Here is a 20,673-nt window from a genome sequence, read left to right as displayed (position 1 = left end):
CAACAATAAACACCCTATTCTGACTCATGGTGCTGATTTTCTACAAGTTTCCAAATTCATTCTAAGTCATCTAGTTTGATAGAGGAGTTCATTTTGATGAAAACAGTATATGGTTTGTTAGGGGTTGCAGCAAAAACAGCTGAACTAGAAGCTAAAATATGAAGCCCCACCATGCAATGCATTCTGGGTTTTTTAAAGTCCATTTCTGATGTTCAGAACCGTGATAATACACATTTCTGGCACCTAGCAGGAGCTCAACAATGAAATCAGAAGCTGAGCTGTGATTTCTGTCTTCAAAACAGAGTTTGAAAAGACAAATAAAACAAAATAAAACTTGGTTAAAATATCAGACTTTTAAAACCAAATTCAAGCCCCTTCAGAGAAGCATTAAGATAAAACTCCATCATCCAACAGTTATCACTGAGATGACTTTTTAAAGCTGAGCTGAGTTCATTCCAATAACATGAGTTTATTGGAATGAACTCATGTTTATTCCAATAAACATGAAGGAACATGAGTTCATCTGTTCCTTTTTACTCCTTAAAAAGTAAAAGGAGAGAAAATCTGTTTAAACATTTACTTTTAAGGCCAATTCCTGGTGAGCCGAGCAGCATTGAGGCAAAGCTCCTTCATTCAACAGAAACTCAGACGAGTTTTTAAAGCTCAGCTGATTTATTTAAAAAATTGAGCTAAAAAACAAATCAAAATGTGTTGAAACCTGGTTGAGGTAAGAGGCCACTGAAGTTAGGGTTAAGTCCCAGCTCGATAAGACGTTCCTAGCCAGACTTTGACTAGGTCGAAAAATGAACGGGAGTCTATGGCAGCTACATGAAAGGAATGGGCTAGGACCACCAAACATGGCGGGGACCTGCAGAGGGTTGGAGGGAGAATACGAATCAAGTTTGGTCAAATGAGCACTTCTTTTTGTACTTCACCAATTTTCCATTCTGTGTGCACCACCCAGGTCCGTTTAACAGTTTCAGGACCTGACCAGCACCCCTCAGCATCATTTGCTTGAGAAATAATGAGATTTGGAACCTATTGGAACTTCTTCATCTTGCCTGAACTACCAGAGACTGTCAGGATCTGCGGCTTCAGCAGTTCCTCTGGTTTCCTTCTAGGTGGCGTTCGAGAGCTCGCTGCCGTATTCACACACCCTCTCCACAGGTGTGTTTCGGCACACCTGTGGATCATCAGCGGGAGCATATTAGGAGCGGGTTCCCGGCACTTCGTCGCCAAAGTGTTGTCGCCTTTGTGGTACATCTGGTCCTGAGATCTCTAGAAAGATATCCAGTCTGTTTCGCACGCTTACCTGTCCTGTACCTTTCTGTGATTCCTAGGCTCCCTGTTGTCTGGACACTCCATGCGAAGTACGGGATTTGCAGTTCCATCCGCTGAGCTCCCTGACGAGTTACGCCCACCTACCAGCTGTTCGATCACACCGGTCCGCTCCTGATCAGACGCTCCTGCATTACACACCCAATTGTCTTTTGTAAATAAATCTTTAATCTGATCTCCTGAGAGAGTCTTTGCATGTGGGTTCGGAGAGTTCAAAACAACATGACAGAGACCAGATGAAGAACCAGACAGGTCCAACTGATGACTTTAGGAGCAACTGTCGTGGCCATTTATGCTAAGGTTTTGTAGTTTATAATTTCTACCAATTTTGTTTTGTTCTTTGGGTAGTTGGAATATATTTAAGTTAATTTAGAATCAAAATTTGTAATTAATTTTTATATTTGGAATTGTTTAATTTACGTTGTTAATTGTTAGACCCTCCCACCAAAACACACACGGGTGCTGGGTGGATTGTTTGGTGGATGTCTGGTGTGGACGGGAGGTTTGGTAGAATGATTTTTTTTTTTTTGAACACTTGTTTACACCTTCAAACATTAAATTGAGATTATTTTTCATTTCAACTAAGTTACAAGACCTTTATTTCTACTTTTACAATAAATGAATCGAGTCAAAGTGCGTACAGATCCCAAACCGCCTGTTACCACCCACAGCCTTTATTGGAGTTTTTATTTTTTGCTTTTTTGGAACGAAAGGCTGCGACAAGCAACTTTATTTCAGATGTATGGTGCATCAGAACCAACTTCTCCTGGTACCAGGTAACAACTGAGCCGGGCCGGGTGGGATCACAGCTTTCATGGTTGCACAGAAAGAAGGAAAGAAAAGGAATATTTAATCGCTGAAGCAAAAAGAGCAACAGCTCTTTAAACCTTAAAGTTTAAACTAAGGGTACCTAGGTTGAGGGAGAGACTCTCCTCTCAGGCAAAAAGTGTGAGAAGAAGACGCAGAATGTACAAGACAAGTTTATTTATTTATTATATGTGTACACAGTCAGCTGCATAAAAAATACACAAAGATTTTTAAAACTTTATTTGGTCGTTAAACATCCAGCAACCCACATTACATTAGAAGAATTATGAAAATCAAACATGAACCAATCAGCACATTATCCCAGTGATTCTCTGAGGTTTGAATAAATCAGTAAAATCACAGTAAAGAGCCCGAAGTTCTCTAGAAAACTCAAAACATGAAATATGGAGTTAAAAAGTAAAAACCAAAACAAACTGAGAGAAATTAAAGCTGAGAATCAATGATGACGTAAAACTTCCAAGATTTAGCTTTTACAATGAACATAAAATATATAAAATCTTTTTTTTCCAGGTTCCACATGTTCCTGAAAACTGCTCTAAGATCAGAGTTTCTGTAGGACATCCAGTTCTAAACTGGTTAAACTGGTTTCTCTGATGGAAGCTGAAGTTTCGCTGCAGTTTCCAGTGAAGCATCTTTTTATCTGTGGAGCTTTGAGGAACATTTTCATGTCAACAGAAGGACGAAGCAGCAGAGAAAAGAGGTTTGAAGTGGCTTCCATGGCTTCAAAGCTGAACTGAAAATGGCTCCCATGTTTCCATTCTCAGACCATTTCTGGTTCCAGGATGAAAATGAATCAGAGAGAAAAAGATCAACTTTCCAGTTGAATCCAGTTCAGATCAAATCACCGTGAAGCCTCTAAATCAGGGGTGTCCAAACTTTTTGCAAAGAGGGCCAGATTTGATAAAGTCAAGATGCCCGGGGCCAATAGTTTGTTCGGACATTTTTTAACTACAAAAGTCATGCACTTATAAAACAATTTTCATTGTTACAATTATCTTTATTTTCAAATGACAAAAAAACCAAATATAAGCCAGTCAGGCAGATGAGAACAACTCTAAAAACATTCTGCTTTTGAAATACCTTAAATTTACATGAGTTTAAAATATCTTTGCCTCAAGAACATTTTAAACAGGTGTTATATAATGCAAAGTTGTCTGTTATTATTAAATCTTAAAACAAGTGAATTTTGCTCTTGTCATTTACAATATCTTTCAGAAATTAATAGTTTTCATCTACAGGTTCATAACCAAATCTTACTCAAGAGTTTAATAAAAATAAGTGCCATAAATCCAAGTGCATAAATGTTCTTTTGGCTTTTCGCTGCTGATAGTGACAGACGTTACCGTTCAAAACACTCAGTTTCATGTCCTCAACTCTCAGTGCCACACTGTTACGTGCCAGGCAAACATTTGCAAATTCTTGCTTCTTCTCAGGGCAAATGTTCTCCACCATTTTCAAAACACAGTTTTGATAAATGTATCTTCAGTAAAAGGTTTGCCATGTTTAGCTGTTAACATTAACGTAGCTTGCTTTGGTGGTATTTTCTTTTGACTCAGGCCCAAAGAAATCGCTGTTGTGATGCCAGTGCAGCTTGGAGCTGCTTCAGTTTTTCAGCACGGTCACTCCCTGTTAGCTTGTTGTATGTGTTAGCATGTTTAGTCTGGTAGTGTCTCTTTACGTCAAAATCCTTAAACAAGGCAACCGTCTCATTACAAATTAGACAAGCACAATTGCCTTGATTTTCAGAAAAGAAGTATTGTAATTCCCATCTCTCTTGAAAGCGGCGGCCCTCACTGTCAACTTTCCTTGTTTTCTTTGCAGTGGCCATGGCAGAAATGAGTGGAGAGGGGTTTGCTGCACGGAGGCAGAGACTGATAGTATTAAAGTGGTGCTGCCACCATTTGGTGAAAGGAGGAATTACAGTTTCAAGTTTTATGATTTATTTATTCTGTTTCACAGTGCAGGCGGGCCATAAATAATACATTATGAGACCGAAGCTGCGGGCCGTATGAAATCTGACCGCGGGCCGTGATTGGCCCCCGGGCCGGACTTTGGACATGCCTGCTCTAAATGGAGCCCAGTTTGAACTGGATCTTTATTGATCCAAAGAGACAAACAATAAATGACAGACACGAGAAAATAAACGGGAGGAAAACCTTGGAGGTCAGAGGTCATCATCATGATCCAGTCAGAGTCTCTTTAGACTCAAACTGCTGCAGCTTCAACCTCTGAGGATCAGCAGGACACGGAGACCATTCTCTACTTCACAGAGATCAGAACCTGCAGAGAGAAGAAGGAAGGAGAGAGCTGATCATCACTACCAGGAAATAAATGGAAAATAACAACCAGTTCACATTTCAGTTTAAAGATTATTTATGTTTAAACATTTCAAGATTTTTTTTCCATTACTATTTCATTAAATTAATAAAGATTTTCAAGTTGATCAGATTCAGTTTTATCTATAAAGACTTTTATAAAATAGCCAAAGCTGCACCAAGTTTCTGCTCAGCAACACAATAAACCACTAATAACAGTTTCTGCTTGTTCTAATCCTCAGCGCTCAAGTAGCAGAGCTCACTTCATTTAAGCCTCCTGCCTCTGACTCCCCAGAGGATCCATCACTCTGCGTCTCTGAGGTCTGAGTCCGGGTCCAGAAAATTATCTTTACACCCGTCTGGCCCCCCGGCACTGCAGAACAGGACATTACCTGTCCAGATCGCTACAAAAACCTTTTACAAAAAACAGAAATATAAAATACAGCAGACCTAATTCAAACCTCAGACTGAAGAACCTTTGGCCTCCAACTCACTTAAACTTAAACATTTAAACTCTTTTAAATACCACATCTCTCTGTGCTAAAGCTCTATTAATTAATGATTTCATCACTGAGCATAATATCAATGTTATGTTTCTGACAGAAACATGGTTGAATGACAATAATGAACCGATCGTACTAATTGAATCAGCGCCTCCTAACTACAATTTCTTAAGTGAGAATAGAAAACATAAAAAAGGAGGAGGTGTGGCTTCAATATTTAAGAATATACCATACCATACCATACCAACTTTATTTATGAAGCACTTTATACACCGACAGGACCAAAGTGCTATACACAATCATAAAATACAATGCGATTATAAAATAGAAAAGATTGAAACATAAAATACATACAGACACAATAAAACAAAGTGAAACCTCTCAGATTGTGCCAAAAGCCAAAGAAAAAAAATCTTAAAACCAGGAAGACAGAGCACATAACACCAGTTTTATAGTCCCTACACTGGCTACCTGTAGCTCAAAGAATAGACTTTAAAATACCGTTGTTAGTTTACAAATCACTGAACGGCTCAATACATTAAAGATCTGCTGTTGTTGTATCAACCTTCCAGACCTCTCAGGTCTTCCGGTTCTGGTCTGCTCTGCATCCCCAGAACCAGAACCAAACGAGGAGAAGCAGCTTTCAGCATCTGTTCACCACAAATTTGGAACAAACTTCCAGAAAACTGTAAAACAGCTGAAACACTGACTTCCTTTAAATCTCCACTAAAAACCCACTTGTTTAGGATTGTAACGAGTAACTCAATTAAGACCTGAACATAAAGTTTATTCATCCAGATCCCTTCAAATTATTTACAAATTACAACTTGCACATTTACATTCTACTCTCTGTACTCCAACACAATCAACAGCTTTTAAATACAGAAAATGATGACAAAAAAATACATTTTCTGTCACTGCTATCCGTTCTAGTCTCAATAGAAATGAACAGCTGCACATCATTTCGCTGGCAAACATGTCAAAAACTATTCTTCACCACGCACCAACATCCCATAATATATCCCTCAGGCGGGTTTGGACGCAGCGGTCAGCTTCTTCCGGCGCAACATCCACTCCGAGGGCCTTCAGGACGTCCACCACCGCTGTGGCCCGCAGGCCGACGCTCCGATCTGCTGGGTCTGCCTCTCCAGAGCCTCCTGGATGGACCACAGCATGGCGGCAGCCGCCTCTTCCTCCTCCTGGTCCTCCGGCTCTGCCTCCATCCGAGCGCTCCACCTCGGAGGAAACGATCAACTTGTTCTAATTTTAAATAAAATTAAGCGCCACTGTTAGTTATAAAGCGAAAACAGCGACACCTACTGTCGTTTCTGTAAAATTTCATTTCAATCCGTTCGGCTTTTGCTCCGTTTCACTTGATATTTTTCTCCACTTTTCGCCAGAATGACAACCACCAGCTGACTACAACGACAATGCTCAGTGAGCATGCGCACTGTACAAGGTAAATGCTCGCTACTTCTATGGGCTCTTTGCACCTGCCGCTCTGACGTCACATCCGCATGCGCAAATACGGCTCATTTTTTTCCTTTTGAGTGACCATGACCGCAAGGAAAGATAAACTCGTATTTCAAAGGCAATTTAAGCAATACCATGAACACTGTTGTGTTCCACGGCGCACAGCGTCTTCTAAATATAACAGTCGTTTAAGTTTTCATGGATTTCCAAGCGATCCTGACTTACAACAACGATGGCTTGTCAATATTCGTCGCGACAACATCAAGCTAACATCGCATAGCAAAGTTTGCAGCCTTCACTTCCCTCCGGATCAGTTTCATCAGCCTAAAACTCCTGGCGGGAGAAGAATGGTTAAAAAAAAGGAGCCTCCCTGTGCTATTTCAATGGAACAACTTCTGTGTTCAGCCTGGAAGAGCCAGTGTATGGGAGAAGTGAGCAGACCAGAGCCGGACAGCGGCGCAACTGATCCGCCTGTGGAATGCACGTATGCAGATCACGATTATTGCTCTGTCCCAGAACCAGCTGGCCTGGACATGGTAATAAATGAAAACCAGAAATTAAAGAAGAAATAAAAGCCCTACAAGCCAGATCGAAGAACTGAAAATCCATTCTACCTTCGGATTACAAAGGTTCGCAGGGTCTGATGATGACATCCGATGATTTTACACGAGGTAAGCATCCACACCGCAACAAACCTTTTTCTAAACTTTTGAAATTTGTGTTACTCGCCCTCGCCCACCTCTGTTTCTTAATTAAATATGTCTGAACTCAAAAATACAATAAACAAAAATTATGGGGCTTCTCGTGCTTCCTCATGCTTCGGAAGCAAAAAGCCCGAACCGTAATCTCCCCCGTTACTTGTCGCTCTCTGTTTGACACTAACGACAAAAACACATTAAAGCAATAAACTTAAAAATGAATACAGTAATACCGTAAGAACATTGTCCCGTTAGAAAGAATAAATGTTTAGATATTTAAATAGTCAATTGTATTAGTAAAATGTCCGAGAATATTGCCTATTAGCATAAGCTAAAGCTAATGTTAGCCACGAAGTTTAAAGAACTTTAAAGTAAGACTCACCTTCATATCCATGAATGTATGACGATACGTACATCTTAAAACCTTTTTCCAGTTTGCTTGATGGGGCTTTAGATCCCGCCTTACAATACGATGTACATCGTTAATTGTTTAGCTTTGGCAAGCCCTGCAAACACCGACTGTAAAATGACATCTTTAATAGACCGGACAAAAATGAGCCGCTTTTCCCCGAACGCGGAAGCTGAGGTGCAAAGAGCCCATTCCAAGAGAGTAGAGAAACAGCGCGGCCGCTAGCGCACCCTAGGGGTGTGAGGTCACAACTGCATCCTTACAGAAACATTTTCTACATCCAGGAATACTGATTTATATTTCATTCATTAATTTAATCCGAGTTATATTTGATCTAAGGGCAGCGTTATAGTTTTGTTCAATAATCCACACAGTAAAAGTGTAAACTTTGTCAATTTTTTGGTAAATAATGAGATTTTTATGCACACTATGCTAAAACATTACATAAAAGTCAATTAAAAGTGTAAACCCTGTATAAAAAGTGTCATTTCATGACAACATTTATAAAGAATCCTATGTCCTTTTTACGTGCACCCCTTCAAATAAAGTCTTACCAAATTACTTCCTTGCAACCACATTGTTTTAAATAATATCACACCCTGGTTCACTTACACCTGCTTAGTTGTTTATGCTGTGGATTAATTTCACATTGTAAATAAAACATCGGCAAAACACTCACCTGATCCAGACGCTGCTCTTCTTCTTCTTCTTCTTCTTCTTCTTCTTTTTTGGCGGTTGACAAGCAACTTATTGATGTGCATTACCGCCATGAACTGGAATGGAGTGTGGATCGGGATGCTACATATATATTACTCCCAAGCCCCCCCCCAAAAAAGAAAAAGAAACCTTATAGCCTTTCTATCAATTTCGTTTTCTTAAGATAATGTATTAAATAACAAAAATATACAGACTCTGCTCTGCTGCTGCATGGAGTCCGAACCGGTTCTGATCCAAACCTGAGTAGAGCTGACACACCTGAGGCTCCGCCCCCTGACCCAGCCTGAGGCTCCGCCTCCTTCCAGGTGACAATAAACACCTTTATTTTCATGTTTTCCTTTGTATGAGTTGAGCTGTAAAACTTTAGGTCACATTTGAACTTTTTCAGGTTTTTCTCAGTTTTCTGCACATTTCCAACCAACATTTTATTGCAGGAAATCATTTCAGGAAGGAACCAGAAGATTCAGGAGTCTGGGAGATGTGACTGTAACCGACCTGAACACTGAGGCCCCAGAGCGCCCCCTGCAGGATCTGCTGCCACCATTAACCAGACAGAAATGGCAGTTTTATACAAGTTATTATTCTAATTCAATAGCCGATTTAATTAATCGAGTTTTGATTGAAAAGATTGATTCTCATCTGTTTTATTAAAAAAACATCTTCAGTCTGAATACTGCAAAATAAACTGCTGGCTAAATTAGTAGCTTAAAGCTGAAATCAACTTGAGATGTTTCTGCTTTTACTAATCTAAGCTGTGAAACTAAATGTGAAAACCTATAATACAGCAAAAATGGCATGGAGGATTAACACGAAGGTTTAGTTATTATATGTGTACACAGTCAGCTGCATAAAAAATACACAAAGATTTTTTAAAAACTTTATTTGGTCGTTAAACACCCAGCAACCCACATTACATTAGAAGAATTATGAAAATCAAACATGAACCAATCAGCACATTATCCCAGTGATTCTCTGAGGTTTGAATAAATCAGTAAAATCACAGTAAAGAGCCTGAAGTTCTCTAGAAAACTCAAAACATGAAATATGGAGTTAAAAAGTAAAAACCAAAACAAACTGAGAGAAATTAAAGCTGAGAATCAATGATGACGTAAAACTTCAAGATTTAGCTTTTACAATGAACATAAAATATATAAAATCTTTATTTTCCAGGTTCCACATGTTTCTGAAAACTGCTCTAAGATCAGAGTTTCTGTAGGACATCCAGTTTCTAAACTGGTTAAACTGGTTTTCTCTGATGGAAGCTGAAGTTTCGCTGCAGTTTCCAGTGAAGCATCTTTTTATCTGTGGAGCTTTGAGGAACATTTTCATGTCAGCAGAAGGACGAAGCAGCAGAGAAAAGAGGTTTGAAGTGTCTTTCATGGCTTCAAAGCTGAACTGAAAATGATTCCCATGTTTCCATTCTCAGACCATTTCTGGTTCCAGGATGAAAATGAATCAGAGAGAAAAAAGATCAACTTTCCAGTTGAATCCAGTTCAGATCAAAACTCCACGAAGCCTCTAAATGGAGCCCAGTTTGAATTGGATCTTTATTGATCCAAAGAGACAAACAATAAATGACAGACACGAGAAAATAAACGGGAGGAAAACCTTGGAGGTCAGAGGTCATCATCATGATCCAGTCAGAGTCTCTTTAGACTCAAACTGCTGCAGCTTCAACCTCTGAGGATCAGCAGGACACTGAGACCATTCTCTACTTCACAGAGATCAGAACCTGCAGAGAGAAGAAGGAAGGAGAGAGCAGATCAGTGAGTGTTTCCGGCCTCTCTCCAGCAGCAGTCAGTGACGCAGCACATCCAGTAGATGGTTTCCAGGCTGCAGTCAGACTGATCTCAGAGCTGTGACCAGGATGAACCCGATCAGTTGTTTCCTGTTGAGCTGAGAGAGCAAACAGATCTGAGATCAGATCTGCTGCTGCCACAGTTTGATGGATGAGGACCACTGTCTCTAGACATGTTGGACGGCTGGAGTCCAGCTGGACTTCCTGGAGACATGGACACAGCAACAACACTCATCTTCACACCAACACAAACGCAGGAACACAGCAAGCTGCTGCTCCTCTGATTGGCTGATTGCTGTCTCTGTGTCCAATCAGGAAGCCTGAACCATTCTCCTCCCACTGAGAAGCTGCAGCTTTAAGAGAGTTTGTAGAAATCTGCTGTCAGAGTTTGTTGGTTCTGATCAGGAGGAAACCAGAACCACAGCTCCATGAAGCCAGCAACTTGGTTCTGAAGGAGAACCGGGCCACACACACACACACATGCCTGTGTGTGGGCGTGTGTGTGTGTGTGTGTGTGTGTACATATATACACATACATACTTTTAAGTACAATTCAACAACCTGGATGTCCATGTGACAATATTTTATTAACATTTATTTTAAAAAAAACAAACTACTGTATTGTTTTTACCTCTAAAATATATATTTCTCAAATATCAATTGTTACAGCTAATCGTGGATCCATTTAAGTAAATTTAAAGCAAGTACACTCTGCGGTCGGAGTCCCGTTCGGAAGTGCGGTCGGAAATGCCCCGAACGGGACTCCGACCGCGGCTCCGACCGCAGAGTGTACCTGCTTTAAATTTACTTAAATGGATCCACCATTAGCTGTAACAATTGATATTTGAGAAATATATATTTTAGAGGTAAAAACAATACAGTAGGGTTTTTTTATTTGAAATAAAGGTCGGAGCCGTGGTCTGAGATGCGGGGAGCCGCGTTCGGAAATTCGGATCAACTGACAAAACAGTTGGATTTTTATTTTGCAGATTTTGGTTCAGCTGCTAAATAAAAGCTGGAGAGTTTATATTTTGGAAACCAGTGTAGAGTCTGAAAACATGTTATATATTTAAAACGCAATAATACATCCAGGCTGAAGCCTTTGTGCTATGAGTGACCTACACATTCAACAGACTCAGGCTGCCATATACAGATAAACACCACAGCTGGGAGGCCCAACATATACAAACAGTGGTGCCAAAGCACGTTGACACGTGGCAAGAGGAAGATGAAATCGAACCTACGCCCTTCCTATTACAAGACAACAACGCTACTCTCAGAATCTTGACTTTTGGATCCCACAGAGGAATGTTATTGACAACCTCAAAATATACTTCAGTTTTTCTGATTCAGCTCAATTCTTCCTCTAAAACCAGGTTCTGAGTCTCTGATGTCAGCAATTATAAATCACTGCAATTAGTAAACATGATTTGATTTTAAAATAATTGGACATAATTTATTCTCCTTGTTAATTTATCATTTCTCTTTCATACATTTTATTCATTGTTAGCTTTCAGTGCCTGCGATGGACTGGTGACCTGTCCAGGGTGAACCCCGCCTCTCGTCTGGTGACAGCTGGAGCTGGGCCCCACCGGCCCCCCTCACCACCCTGCAGGGATCAACGTGTTCAGATCATGGATGGAAAGATTTTATGGTAGATTGTCTCCCTTAAGACCTCACTGAAAACAGCTTCATAGTTGATGCCTCAACATCAACTGATTCTATGATATTGCTGACTATTTTTTCTACTTCTAACATAAACAGGTAAAGAAGTAACCTAGAAATGTTTCCCCACCCCAGGCATCCGGTCCCAATCATCATCGGTTCCGATGATGTCACATGCATAGCGAGTCCGCTACGTCTTAAAATTGTAAGTCAGACTTTTTTCTTTGCCATTTGTCTGTACTCTTTAAAATACAAGTGTTCTTTTTTTGTAGGTTTCTGTAAAGTGCAGTGAATGGGAATGTTCTGCCGTTGATCCTCACTGTTCTTAGGAAGGAGAAATGTCAGTATGTTTGCAATAATACTGGAATACTGTGATATTAAATTAAAACAATACTCTGTCCTTGGTTAAATATTTTTCACATTTCCTCTAAAGTGTACCTATTGTTTCATTGTACTAATTTTCATAAGCATGTTGTCTGCAAATTTTGAATGCATTGACAATTTGTACAATTCTGTACAAGTACATATTGGCAATGTACTCTTGAAAAATGTAAATGTATTTAAAATAAAATGTGATTTGTTATGCATGCCTGCATCCAACTCTATGACCATTCGTGACGCCAACATTCACCATCCGACCCGATGGAACTGGAGAGGTTCTGAAGGAGGAGTGGCAGAGGATCCCCAAATCCAGCTGTGAAAAACCAGTTGCATCATTTCCAAGAAGACTCATGGCTGTACAAGCTAAAAAGGGGTTTCTACTGAGCAAAAGGTCTGAATACTTATGACCATGTGATGTTTCAGTTTTTCTTTTTTTTTTATAAATTTACAAAGCTTTCTACAATTCTGTATGTTTTCTGTCAAGAGGGGATGCTGAGCAGAGGTGGGGACTCGAGTCACATGACTTGGACTCGAGTCAGACTCGAGTCGTTAAAATCACGACTTGAGACTTGACTTGAAAAAATGCTCAAAGACTCGGACTTGACTTTGACTTTCATGCCATTGACTTGGGACTTGACTCGACTTGAAGCTGTTTACTTGAAAAGACTTGATATTTTTTACTCAAAGTCTTAAAATTTAAAACACATTATTTATAAAGTGGCGTCATTAATTAATTTCACTCACTCCATATGCGCAGACCGTCACTATGGTTTTCCTCTCTCCTTATGTATGTATGTATGTGTACGTAGCTGCAGCACAACCAATCAAATTAACAGGATTTGGACGTTTAAAAAAACGCGGCAAAGCTACAGAGCTCAGGGAACGAAATACGAAATAACCGCTGGAATATGCTTCCGCGAGTAATTTCTTTTGGCTATGTAGGTTATGAACTTTCGACTAAAAAACGAACTGCAACTTGTAAAACATGCAAGAGGAGAATATCGGATGGAGATGCCACGACGTCCAACTTTGTCCGGCATTTGAAGCTTCACAAAGATCGGTAGGTGGCACTTTTCTTTTGCTGTAAGATAGTTGACTTTAGCTAACTTCGTGTTAGCATGTGTACTCCGGGTTAAATTGGTGATGATTTACCATAAATCCGGTCCTTCAAATGCCTCCACAAATAATGTGCACCGTGTTAGCTCAGGAAGCCGGTGGATAGTGAGCGGGGCTCCGGAACAGAAAGCAGATTCTGGACCTGAACACAGGGAACAGAGTCTCTCTGTCCCATCATGATGATGAGCCGGGTCTAGTATCATCTAAGGATGGTTGGTGTATTTGAAGACATCTACGTTGGGAAATTATATTGACAATATATTGTTTACTGCAGTCAGTGCATTAAGTCAACTGTTTTTGACTTAATGCACTGACCGGCGTGACTGTCACATGTCGCACAGAACCCATTTCCAAGTAGTATAGCTTTGCTGGGAAAAAAAAAAAAGACCAAATACAGTGACTGTCCCAAATAAATTTTGTGTTTAGAATGTCTGTCCCATATTTACGGAGGACTGAAACTAACATACTTAGAAATGAAAGCAGAAAAATAAATGCACCAGACCTTCCTGAGTTTACTTGTGATAACTTCATTTATACTTATTTCATTTTTTGAAAACTATGATTGTTGTAGTGTTGATGTTTATTTATGAATAGAAGGAGTAAACTGAAGTCAAATGTAATTCATGAAAGGCTGTAATTTATTTTCTGACATCTGTTTACTTCTGACAGATTTGAAGAATACCAGATGAATAAGAGGATCACAAATGAACCTCAAATACATATTTTAAAAAGAACAAATGGTCTAATATTTGAATATTATATATAATTGCAAATTATTAAAAATAAATAAATAAAAACGACTCGAAATGACTTGAAATTAAAGGTTCCTGACTTGAGACTTGACTCGACTTTTGCCTGTCTTTACTTGAGACTTGACTCGGACTTGAGGACAGAGACTTGAGACTTACTTGAGACTTGCAACACAGTGACTTGGTCACACCTCTGATGCTGAGTATACATTAATGAGAAATAATATGAACTTTTCTGAGATTAGCAAATGGCTGCAATGAAACAGAGTGAGAAATTTAAAGGGGTATGAATACGTTTCATTCATTAATTCACCAGGGACTTTGATTTTCCTCATTAAAACAAAATCAGAGTAAAGGAAAAACATGGATATTTGAAATGTCCGTGATTGTATTCAGTGACTCAAATATAAAATACATAAAACAGCTTTCCTAGCAAGTTGGCAAACAGCTGTGGAAATTATTGCTGTGATTCAACCAACAATTTTCTGATTTTCTAATGAGCAAACATTTAAAACCAGAAAGACTCAGAAATGGAGCGATGGTCAGAAAGAGGTCAAGTTTTCCATATTAAAGAAAGTCCATAAAGTAACGCATTTGATCCACAATGTCTGATTCAATCTGGATTTCCTACTGATAAAAGCCCAGAGAAATCCTCTCTGATCAATAAATTATTGACTTCATATTGAAATATTTTCCATCCACCAATCAGGAACCCAGATATCTCAGCCGGGCCACAAACACTCAGAACCTACTGGTACCAGTTTGACTCCACTATGAAACTGGGAGCAAACTCAGCTTGTTGTCTGGGTTACAGATGAAAACTCAGAGAAAATCAGAGTTCCTGATTGAAACCAGGTGCTGCAGCTCTGCATCATAACCAGAACCAGAACCAGAACCAGGCCCAGTTCTGGTTCTGTCCAGCAGCTCAAAGAGAGAAAACCCAGTCAGGACTGGAAACCAGAAGAATGTGGAGTTAAAACTCACCTGATCAGATCTTTGCTTCTCCTTCTGTTCACACAAACCGAGTCGGAACGAACTGGACCCGATTCTCCAGAACTTGAACCGGACCCACCTGTGGCTCCGCCCCCTCTCACAGCAGAGGTGTGTTGCTAATGAGAAGAATCCTGTCTGATCATCACTACCAGGAAATAAATGGAAAATAACAACCAGTTCACATTTCAGTTTATAGCTTATTTATGTTTAAACATTTCAAGATTTTTTTTCCATTACTATTTCATTAAATTAATAAAGATTTTCAAGTTGATCAGATTCAGTTTTATCTATAAAGACTTTTATAAAATAGCCAAAGCTGCACCAAGTTTCTGCTCAGCAACACAATAAACCACTAATAACAGTTTCTGCTTGTTCTAATCCTCAGCGCTCACGTAGCAGAGCTCACTTCCTCTGACTCCCCAGAGGATCCATCACTCTGCGTCTCTGAGGTCTGAGTCCGGGTCCAGAAAATTATCTTTACACCCGTCTGGCCCCCCGGCACTGCAGAACAGGACATTACCTGTCCAGATCGCTACAAAAACCTTTTACAAAAAAACAGAAATATAAAATACAGCGGACCTAATTCAAACCTCAGACTGAAGAACTTTTGGCCTCCAACTCGCTTAAACTTAAACATTTAAACTCTTTTAAATACCAGATCTCTCTGTGCTAAAGCTCTATTAATTAATGATTTCATCACTGAGCATAATATCAATGTTATGTTTCTGACAGAAACATGGTTGAATGACAATAACGAACCGATCGTACCTCCTAACTACAATTTCTTAAGTGAGAATAGAAAACATAAAAAAGGAGGAGGTGTGGCTTCAATATTTAAGAATATACCATACCATACCATACCAACTTTATTTATGAAGCACTTTATACACCGACAGGACCAAAGTGCTATACACAATCATAAAATACAATGCGATTATAAAATAGAAAAGATTGAAACATAAAATACATACAGACACAATAAAACAAAGTGAAACCTCTCAGATTGTGCCAAAAGCCAAAGAAAAAAAATCCTAAAACCAGGAAGACAGAGCACATAACACCAGTTTTATAGTCCCTACACTGGCTACCTGTAGCTCAAAGAATAGACTTTAAAATACCGTTGTTAGTTTACAAATCACTGAACGGCTCAATACATTAAAGATCTGCTGTTGTTGTATCAACCTTCCAGACCTCTCAGGTCTTCCGGTTCTGGTCTGCTCTGCATCCCCAGAACCAGAACCAAACGAGGAGAAGCAGCTTTCAGCATCTGTTCACCACAAATTTGGAACAAACTTCCAGAAAACTGTAAAACAGCTGAAACACTGACTTCCTTTAAATCTCCACTAAAAACCCACTTGTTTAGGATTGTAACGAGTAACTCAATTAAGACCTGAACATAAAGTTTATTCATCCAGATCCCTTCAAATTATTTACAAATTACAACTTGCACATTTACATTCTACTCTCTGTACTCCAACACAATCAACAGCTTTTAAATACAGAAAATGATGACAAAAAAATACATTTTCTGTCACTGCTATCCGTTCTAGTCTCAATAGAAATGAACAGCTGCACATCATTTCGCTGGCAAACATGTCAAAAACTATTCTTCACGCACCAACATCCCATAATATATCCCTCAGGCGGGTTTGGACGCAGCGGTCAGCTTCTTCCGGCGCAACATCCACTCCGAGGGCCTTCAGGACGTCCACCACCGCTGTGGCCCCGCAGGCCGACGCTCCGATCTGCTGGGTCTGCCTCTCCAGAGCCTCCTGGATGGACCACAGCATGGCGGCAGCCGCCTCTTCCTCCTCCTGGTCCTCCGGCTCTGCCTCCATCCGAGCGCTCCACCTGCGGAGAAACGATCGACTTGTTCTAATTTTAAATAAAATTAAGCGCCACTGTTAGTTATAAAGCGAAAACAGCGACACCTACTGTCGTTTCTGTAAAATATTTCAATCCGTTCGGCTTTTGCTCCGTTTCACTTGATATTTTTCTCCACTTTTCGCCAGAATGACAACCACCAGCTGACTACAACGACAATGCTCAGTGAGCATGCGCACTGTACAAGGTAACATGCTCGCTACTTCTATGGGCTCTTTGCACCTGCCGCTCTGACGTCACATCCGCATGCGCAAATACGGCTCATTTTTTTCCTTTTGAGTGACCATGACCGCAAGGAAAGATAAACTCGTATTTCAAAGGCAATTTAAGCAATACCATGAACACTGTTGTGTTCCACGGCGCACAGCGTCTTCTAAATATAACAGTCGTTTAAGTTTTCATGGATTTCCAAGCGATCCTGACTTACAACAACGATGGCTTGTCAATATTCGTCGCGACAACATCAAGCTAACATCGCATAGCAAAGTTTGCAGCCTTCACTTCCCTCCGGATCAGTTTCATCAGCCTAAAACTCCTGGCGGGAGAAGAATGGTTAAAAAAAAGGAGCCTCCCTGTGCTATTTCAATGGAACAACTTCTGTGTTCAGCCTGGAAGAGCCAGTGTATGGGAAAGAGTGAGCAGACCAGAGCCGGACAGCGGCGCAACTGATCCGCCTGTGGAATGCACGTATGCAGATCACGATTATTGCTCTGTCCCAGAACCAGCTGGCCTGGACATGGTAATAAATGAAAACCAGAAATTAAAAGAAGAAATAAAAGCCCTAACAAGCCAGATCGAAGAACTGAAAATCCATTCTACCTTCGGATTACAAAGGTTCGCAGGGTCTGATGATGACATCCGATTTTACACGAGGTAAGCATCCACACCGCAACAAACCTTTTTCTTTTTAAAATTTGTGTTACTCGCCCCACCTCTGGTTTCTTAATTAAATATGTCTGAACTCAAAAATACAATAAACAAAAATTATGGGGCTTCTCGTGCTTCCTCATGCTTCGGAAGCAAAAAGCCCGAACCGTAATCTCCCCCGTTACTTGGTCTCTGTTTGACACTAACGACAAAAAACACATTAAAGCAATAAACTTAAAAATGAATACAGAATAACGTAAGAACATTGTCCGTTAGAAAGAATAAGAATGTTTAGATATTTAAATAGTACAATTGTATTAGTAAAATGTCCGAGAATATTGCCTATTAGCATAAGCTAAAGCTAATGTTAGCCACGAAGTTTAAAGAACTTTAAAGTAAGACTCACCTTCATATCCATGAATGTATGACGATACGTACATCTTAAAACCTTTTTCCAGTTTGCTTGATGGGGCTTTAGATCCCGCCTTACAAATACGATGTACATCGTTAATTGTTAGCTTTGGCAAGCCCTGCAAACACCGACTGTAAAATGACATCTTTAATAGACCGGACAAAAATGAGCCGCTTTTCCCCGAACGCGGAAGCTGAGGTGCAAAGAGCCCATTCCAAGAGAGTAGAGAAACAGCGCGGCCGCTAGCGCACCCTAGGGGTGTGAGGTCACAACTGCATCCTTACAGAAACATTTTCTACATCCAGGAATACTGATTTTATATTTCATTCATTAATTTAATCCGAGTTATATTTGATCTAAGGGCAGCGTTATAGTTTTGTTCAATAATCCACACAGTAAAAGTGTAAACTTTGTCAATTTTTTGATAAATAATGAGATTTTTATGCACACTTATGCTAAAACATTACATAAAAGTCAATTAAAAGTGTAAACCCTGTATAAAAAGTGTCATTTCATGACAACATTTATAAAGAATCCTATGTCCTTTTTACGTGCACCCCTTCAAATAAAGTCTTACCAAATTTACTTCCTTGCAACCACATTGTTTTAAATAATATCACACCCTGGTTCACTTACACCTGCTTAGTTGTTTATGCTGTGGATTAATTTCACATTGTAAATAAAACATCGGCAAAACACTCACCTGATCCAGACGCTGCTCTTCTTCTTCTTCTTCTTCTTCTTCTTCTTCTTTTTTGGCGGTTGACAAGCAACTTATTGATGTGCATTACCGCCATGAACTGGAATGGAGTGTGGATCGGGATGCTACATATATATTACTCCCAAGCCCCCCCAAAAAAGAAAAAGAAACCTTATAGCCTTTCTATCAATTTCGTTTTCTTAAGATAATGTATTAAATAACAAAAATATACAGACTCTGCTCTGCTGCTGCATGGAGTCCGAACCGGTTCTGATCCAAACCTGAGTAGAGCTGACACACCTGAGGCTCCGCCCCCTGACCCAGCTGAGGCTCCGCCTCCTTCCAGGTGACAATAAACACCTTTATTTTCATGTTTTCCTTTGTATGAGTTGAGCTGTAAAACTTTAGGTCACATTTGAACTTTTTCAGGTTTTTCTCAGTTTTCTGCACATTTCCAACCAACATTTTATTGCAGGAAATCATTTCAGGAAGGAACCAGAAGATTCAGGAGTCTGGGAGATGTGACTGTAACCGACCTGAACACTGAGGCCCCAGAGCGCCCCCTGCAGGATCTGCTGCACCATTAACCAGACAGAAATGGCAGTTTTATACAAGTTATTATTCTAATTCAATAGCCGATTTAATTAATCGAGTTTTGATTGAAAAGATTGATTCTCATCTGTTTTATTAAAAAAACATCTTCAGTCTGAATACTGCAAAAATAAACTGCTGGCTAAATTAGTAGCTTAAAGCTGAAATCAACTTGAGATGTTTCTGCTTTTACTAATCTAAGCTGTGAAACTAAATGTGAAAACCTATAATACAGCAAAAATGGCATGGAGGATTAACACGAAGGTTTAGTTATTATATGTGTACACAGTCAGCTGCATAAAAAATACACAAAGATTTTTTAAAAACTTTATTTGGTCGTTAAACACCCAGCAACCCACATTACATTAGAAGAATTATGAAAATCAAACATGAACCAATCAGCACATTATCCCAGTGATTCTCTGAGGTTTGAATAAATCAGTAAAATCACAGTAAAGAGCCTGAAGTTCTCTAGAAAACTCAAAACATGAAATATGGAGTTAAAAAAGTAAAAACCAAAACAAACTGAGAGAAATTAAAGCTGAGAATCAATGATGACGTAAAACTTCAAGATTTAGCTTTTACAATGAACATAAAATATATAAAATCTTTATTTTCCAGGTTCCACATGTTTCTGAAAACTGCTCTAAGATCAGAGTTTCTGTAGGACATCCAGTTCTAAACTGGTTAAACTGGTTTCTCTGATGGAAGCTGAAGTTTCGCTGCAGTTTCCAGTGAAGCATCTTTTTATCTGTGGAGCTTTGAGGAACATTTTCATGTCAGCAGAAGGACGAAGCAGCAGAGAAAAGAGGTTTGAAGTGTCTTTCATGGCTTCAAAGCTGAACTGAAAATGATTCCCATGTTTCCATTCTCAGACCATTTCTGGTTCCAGGATGAAAATGAATCAGAGAGAAAAAAGATCAACTTTCCAGTTGAATCCAGTTCAGATCAAAACTCCACGAAGCCTCTAAATGGAGCCCAGTTTGAATTGGATCTTTATTGATCCAAAGAGACAAACAATAAATGACAGACACGAGAAAATAAACGGGAGGAAAACCTTGGAGGTCAGAGGTCATCATCATGATCCAGTCAGAGTCTCTTTAGACTCAAACTGCTGCAGCTTCAACCTCTGAGGATCAGCAGGACACTGAGACCATTCTCTACTTCACAGAGATCAGAACCTGCAGAGAGAAGAAGGAAGGAGAGAGCAGATCAGTGAGTGTTTCCGGCCTCTCT

General features: G+C 39.7%; 1 long non-coding RNA gene across 1 annotated transcript; it reads left to right on the top strand.

The window, feature by feature from the left end:
* Positions 1-698: 698 nt before the first annotated feature.
* On the top strand, positions 699-1,467 carry LOC116730283 (uncharacterized). The gene is made up of 2 exons (XR_004341294.1): positions 699-1,257; positions 1,341-1,467. It is a non-coding gene; the product is annotated as an uncharacterized LOC116730283 (long non-coding RNA).
* The last annotated feature ends 19,206 nt before the right edge of the window (positions 1,468-20,673 follow it).

This window comes from Xiphophorus hellerii, chromosome 2 (assembly GCF_003331165.1).
Source record: "Xiphophorus hellerii strain 12219 chromosome 2, Xiphophorus_hellerii-4.1, whole genome shotgun sequence".
NCBI lineage: Eukaryota > Metazoa > Chordata > Actinopteri > Cyprinodontiformes > Poeciliidae > Xiphophorus > Xiphophorus hellerii.
The sequence above is the reverse complement of the archived record's forward strand: the minus strand, read 5'-3'. Positions and strand labels throughout refer to the sequence as shown.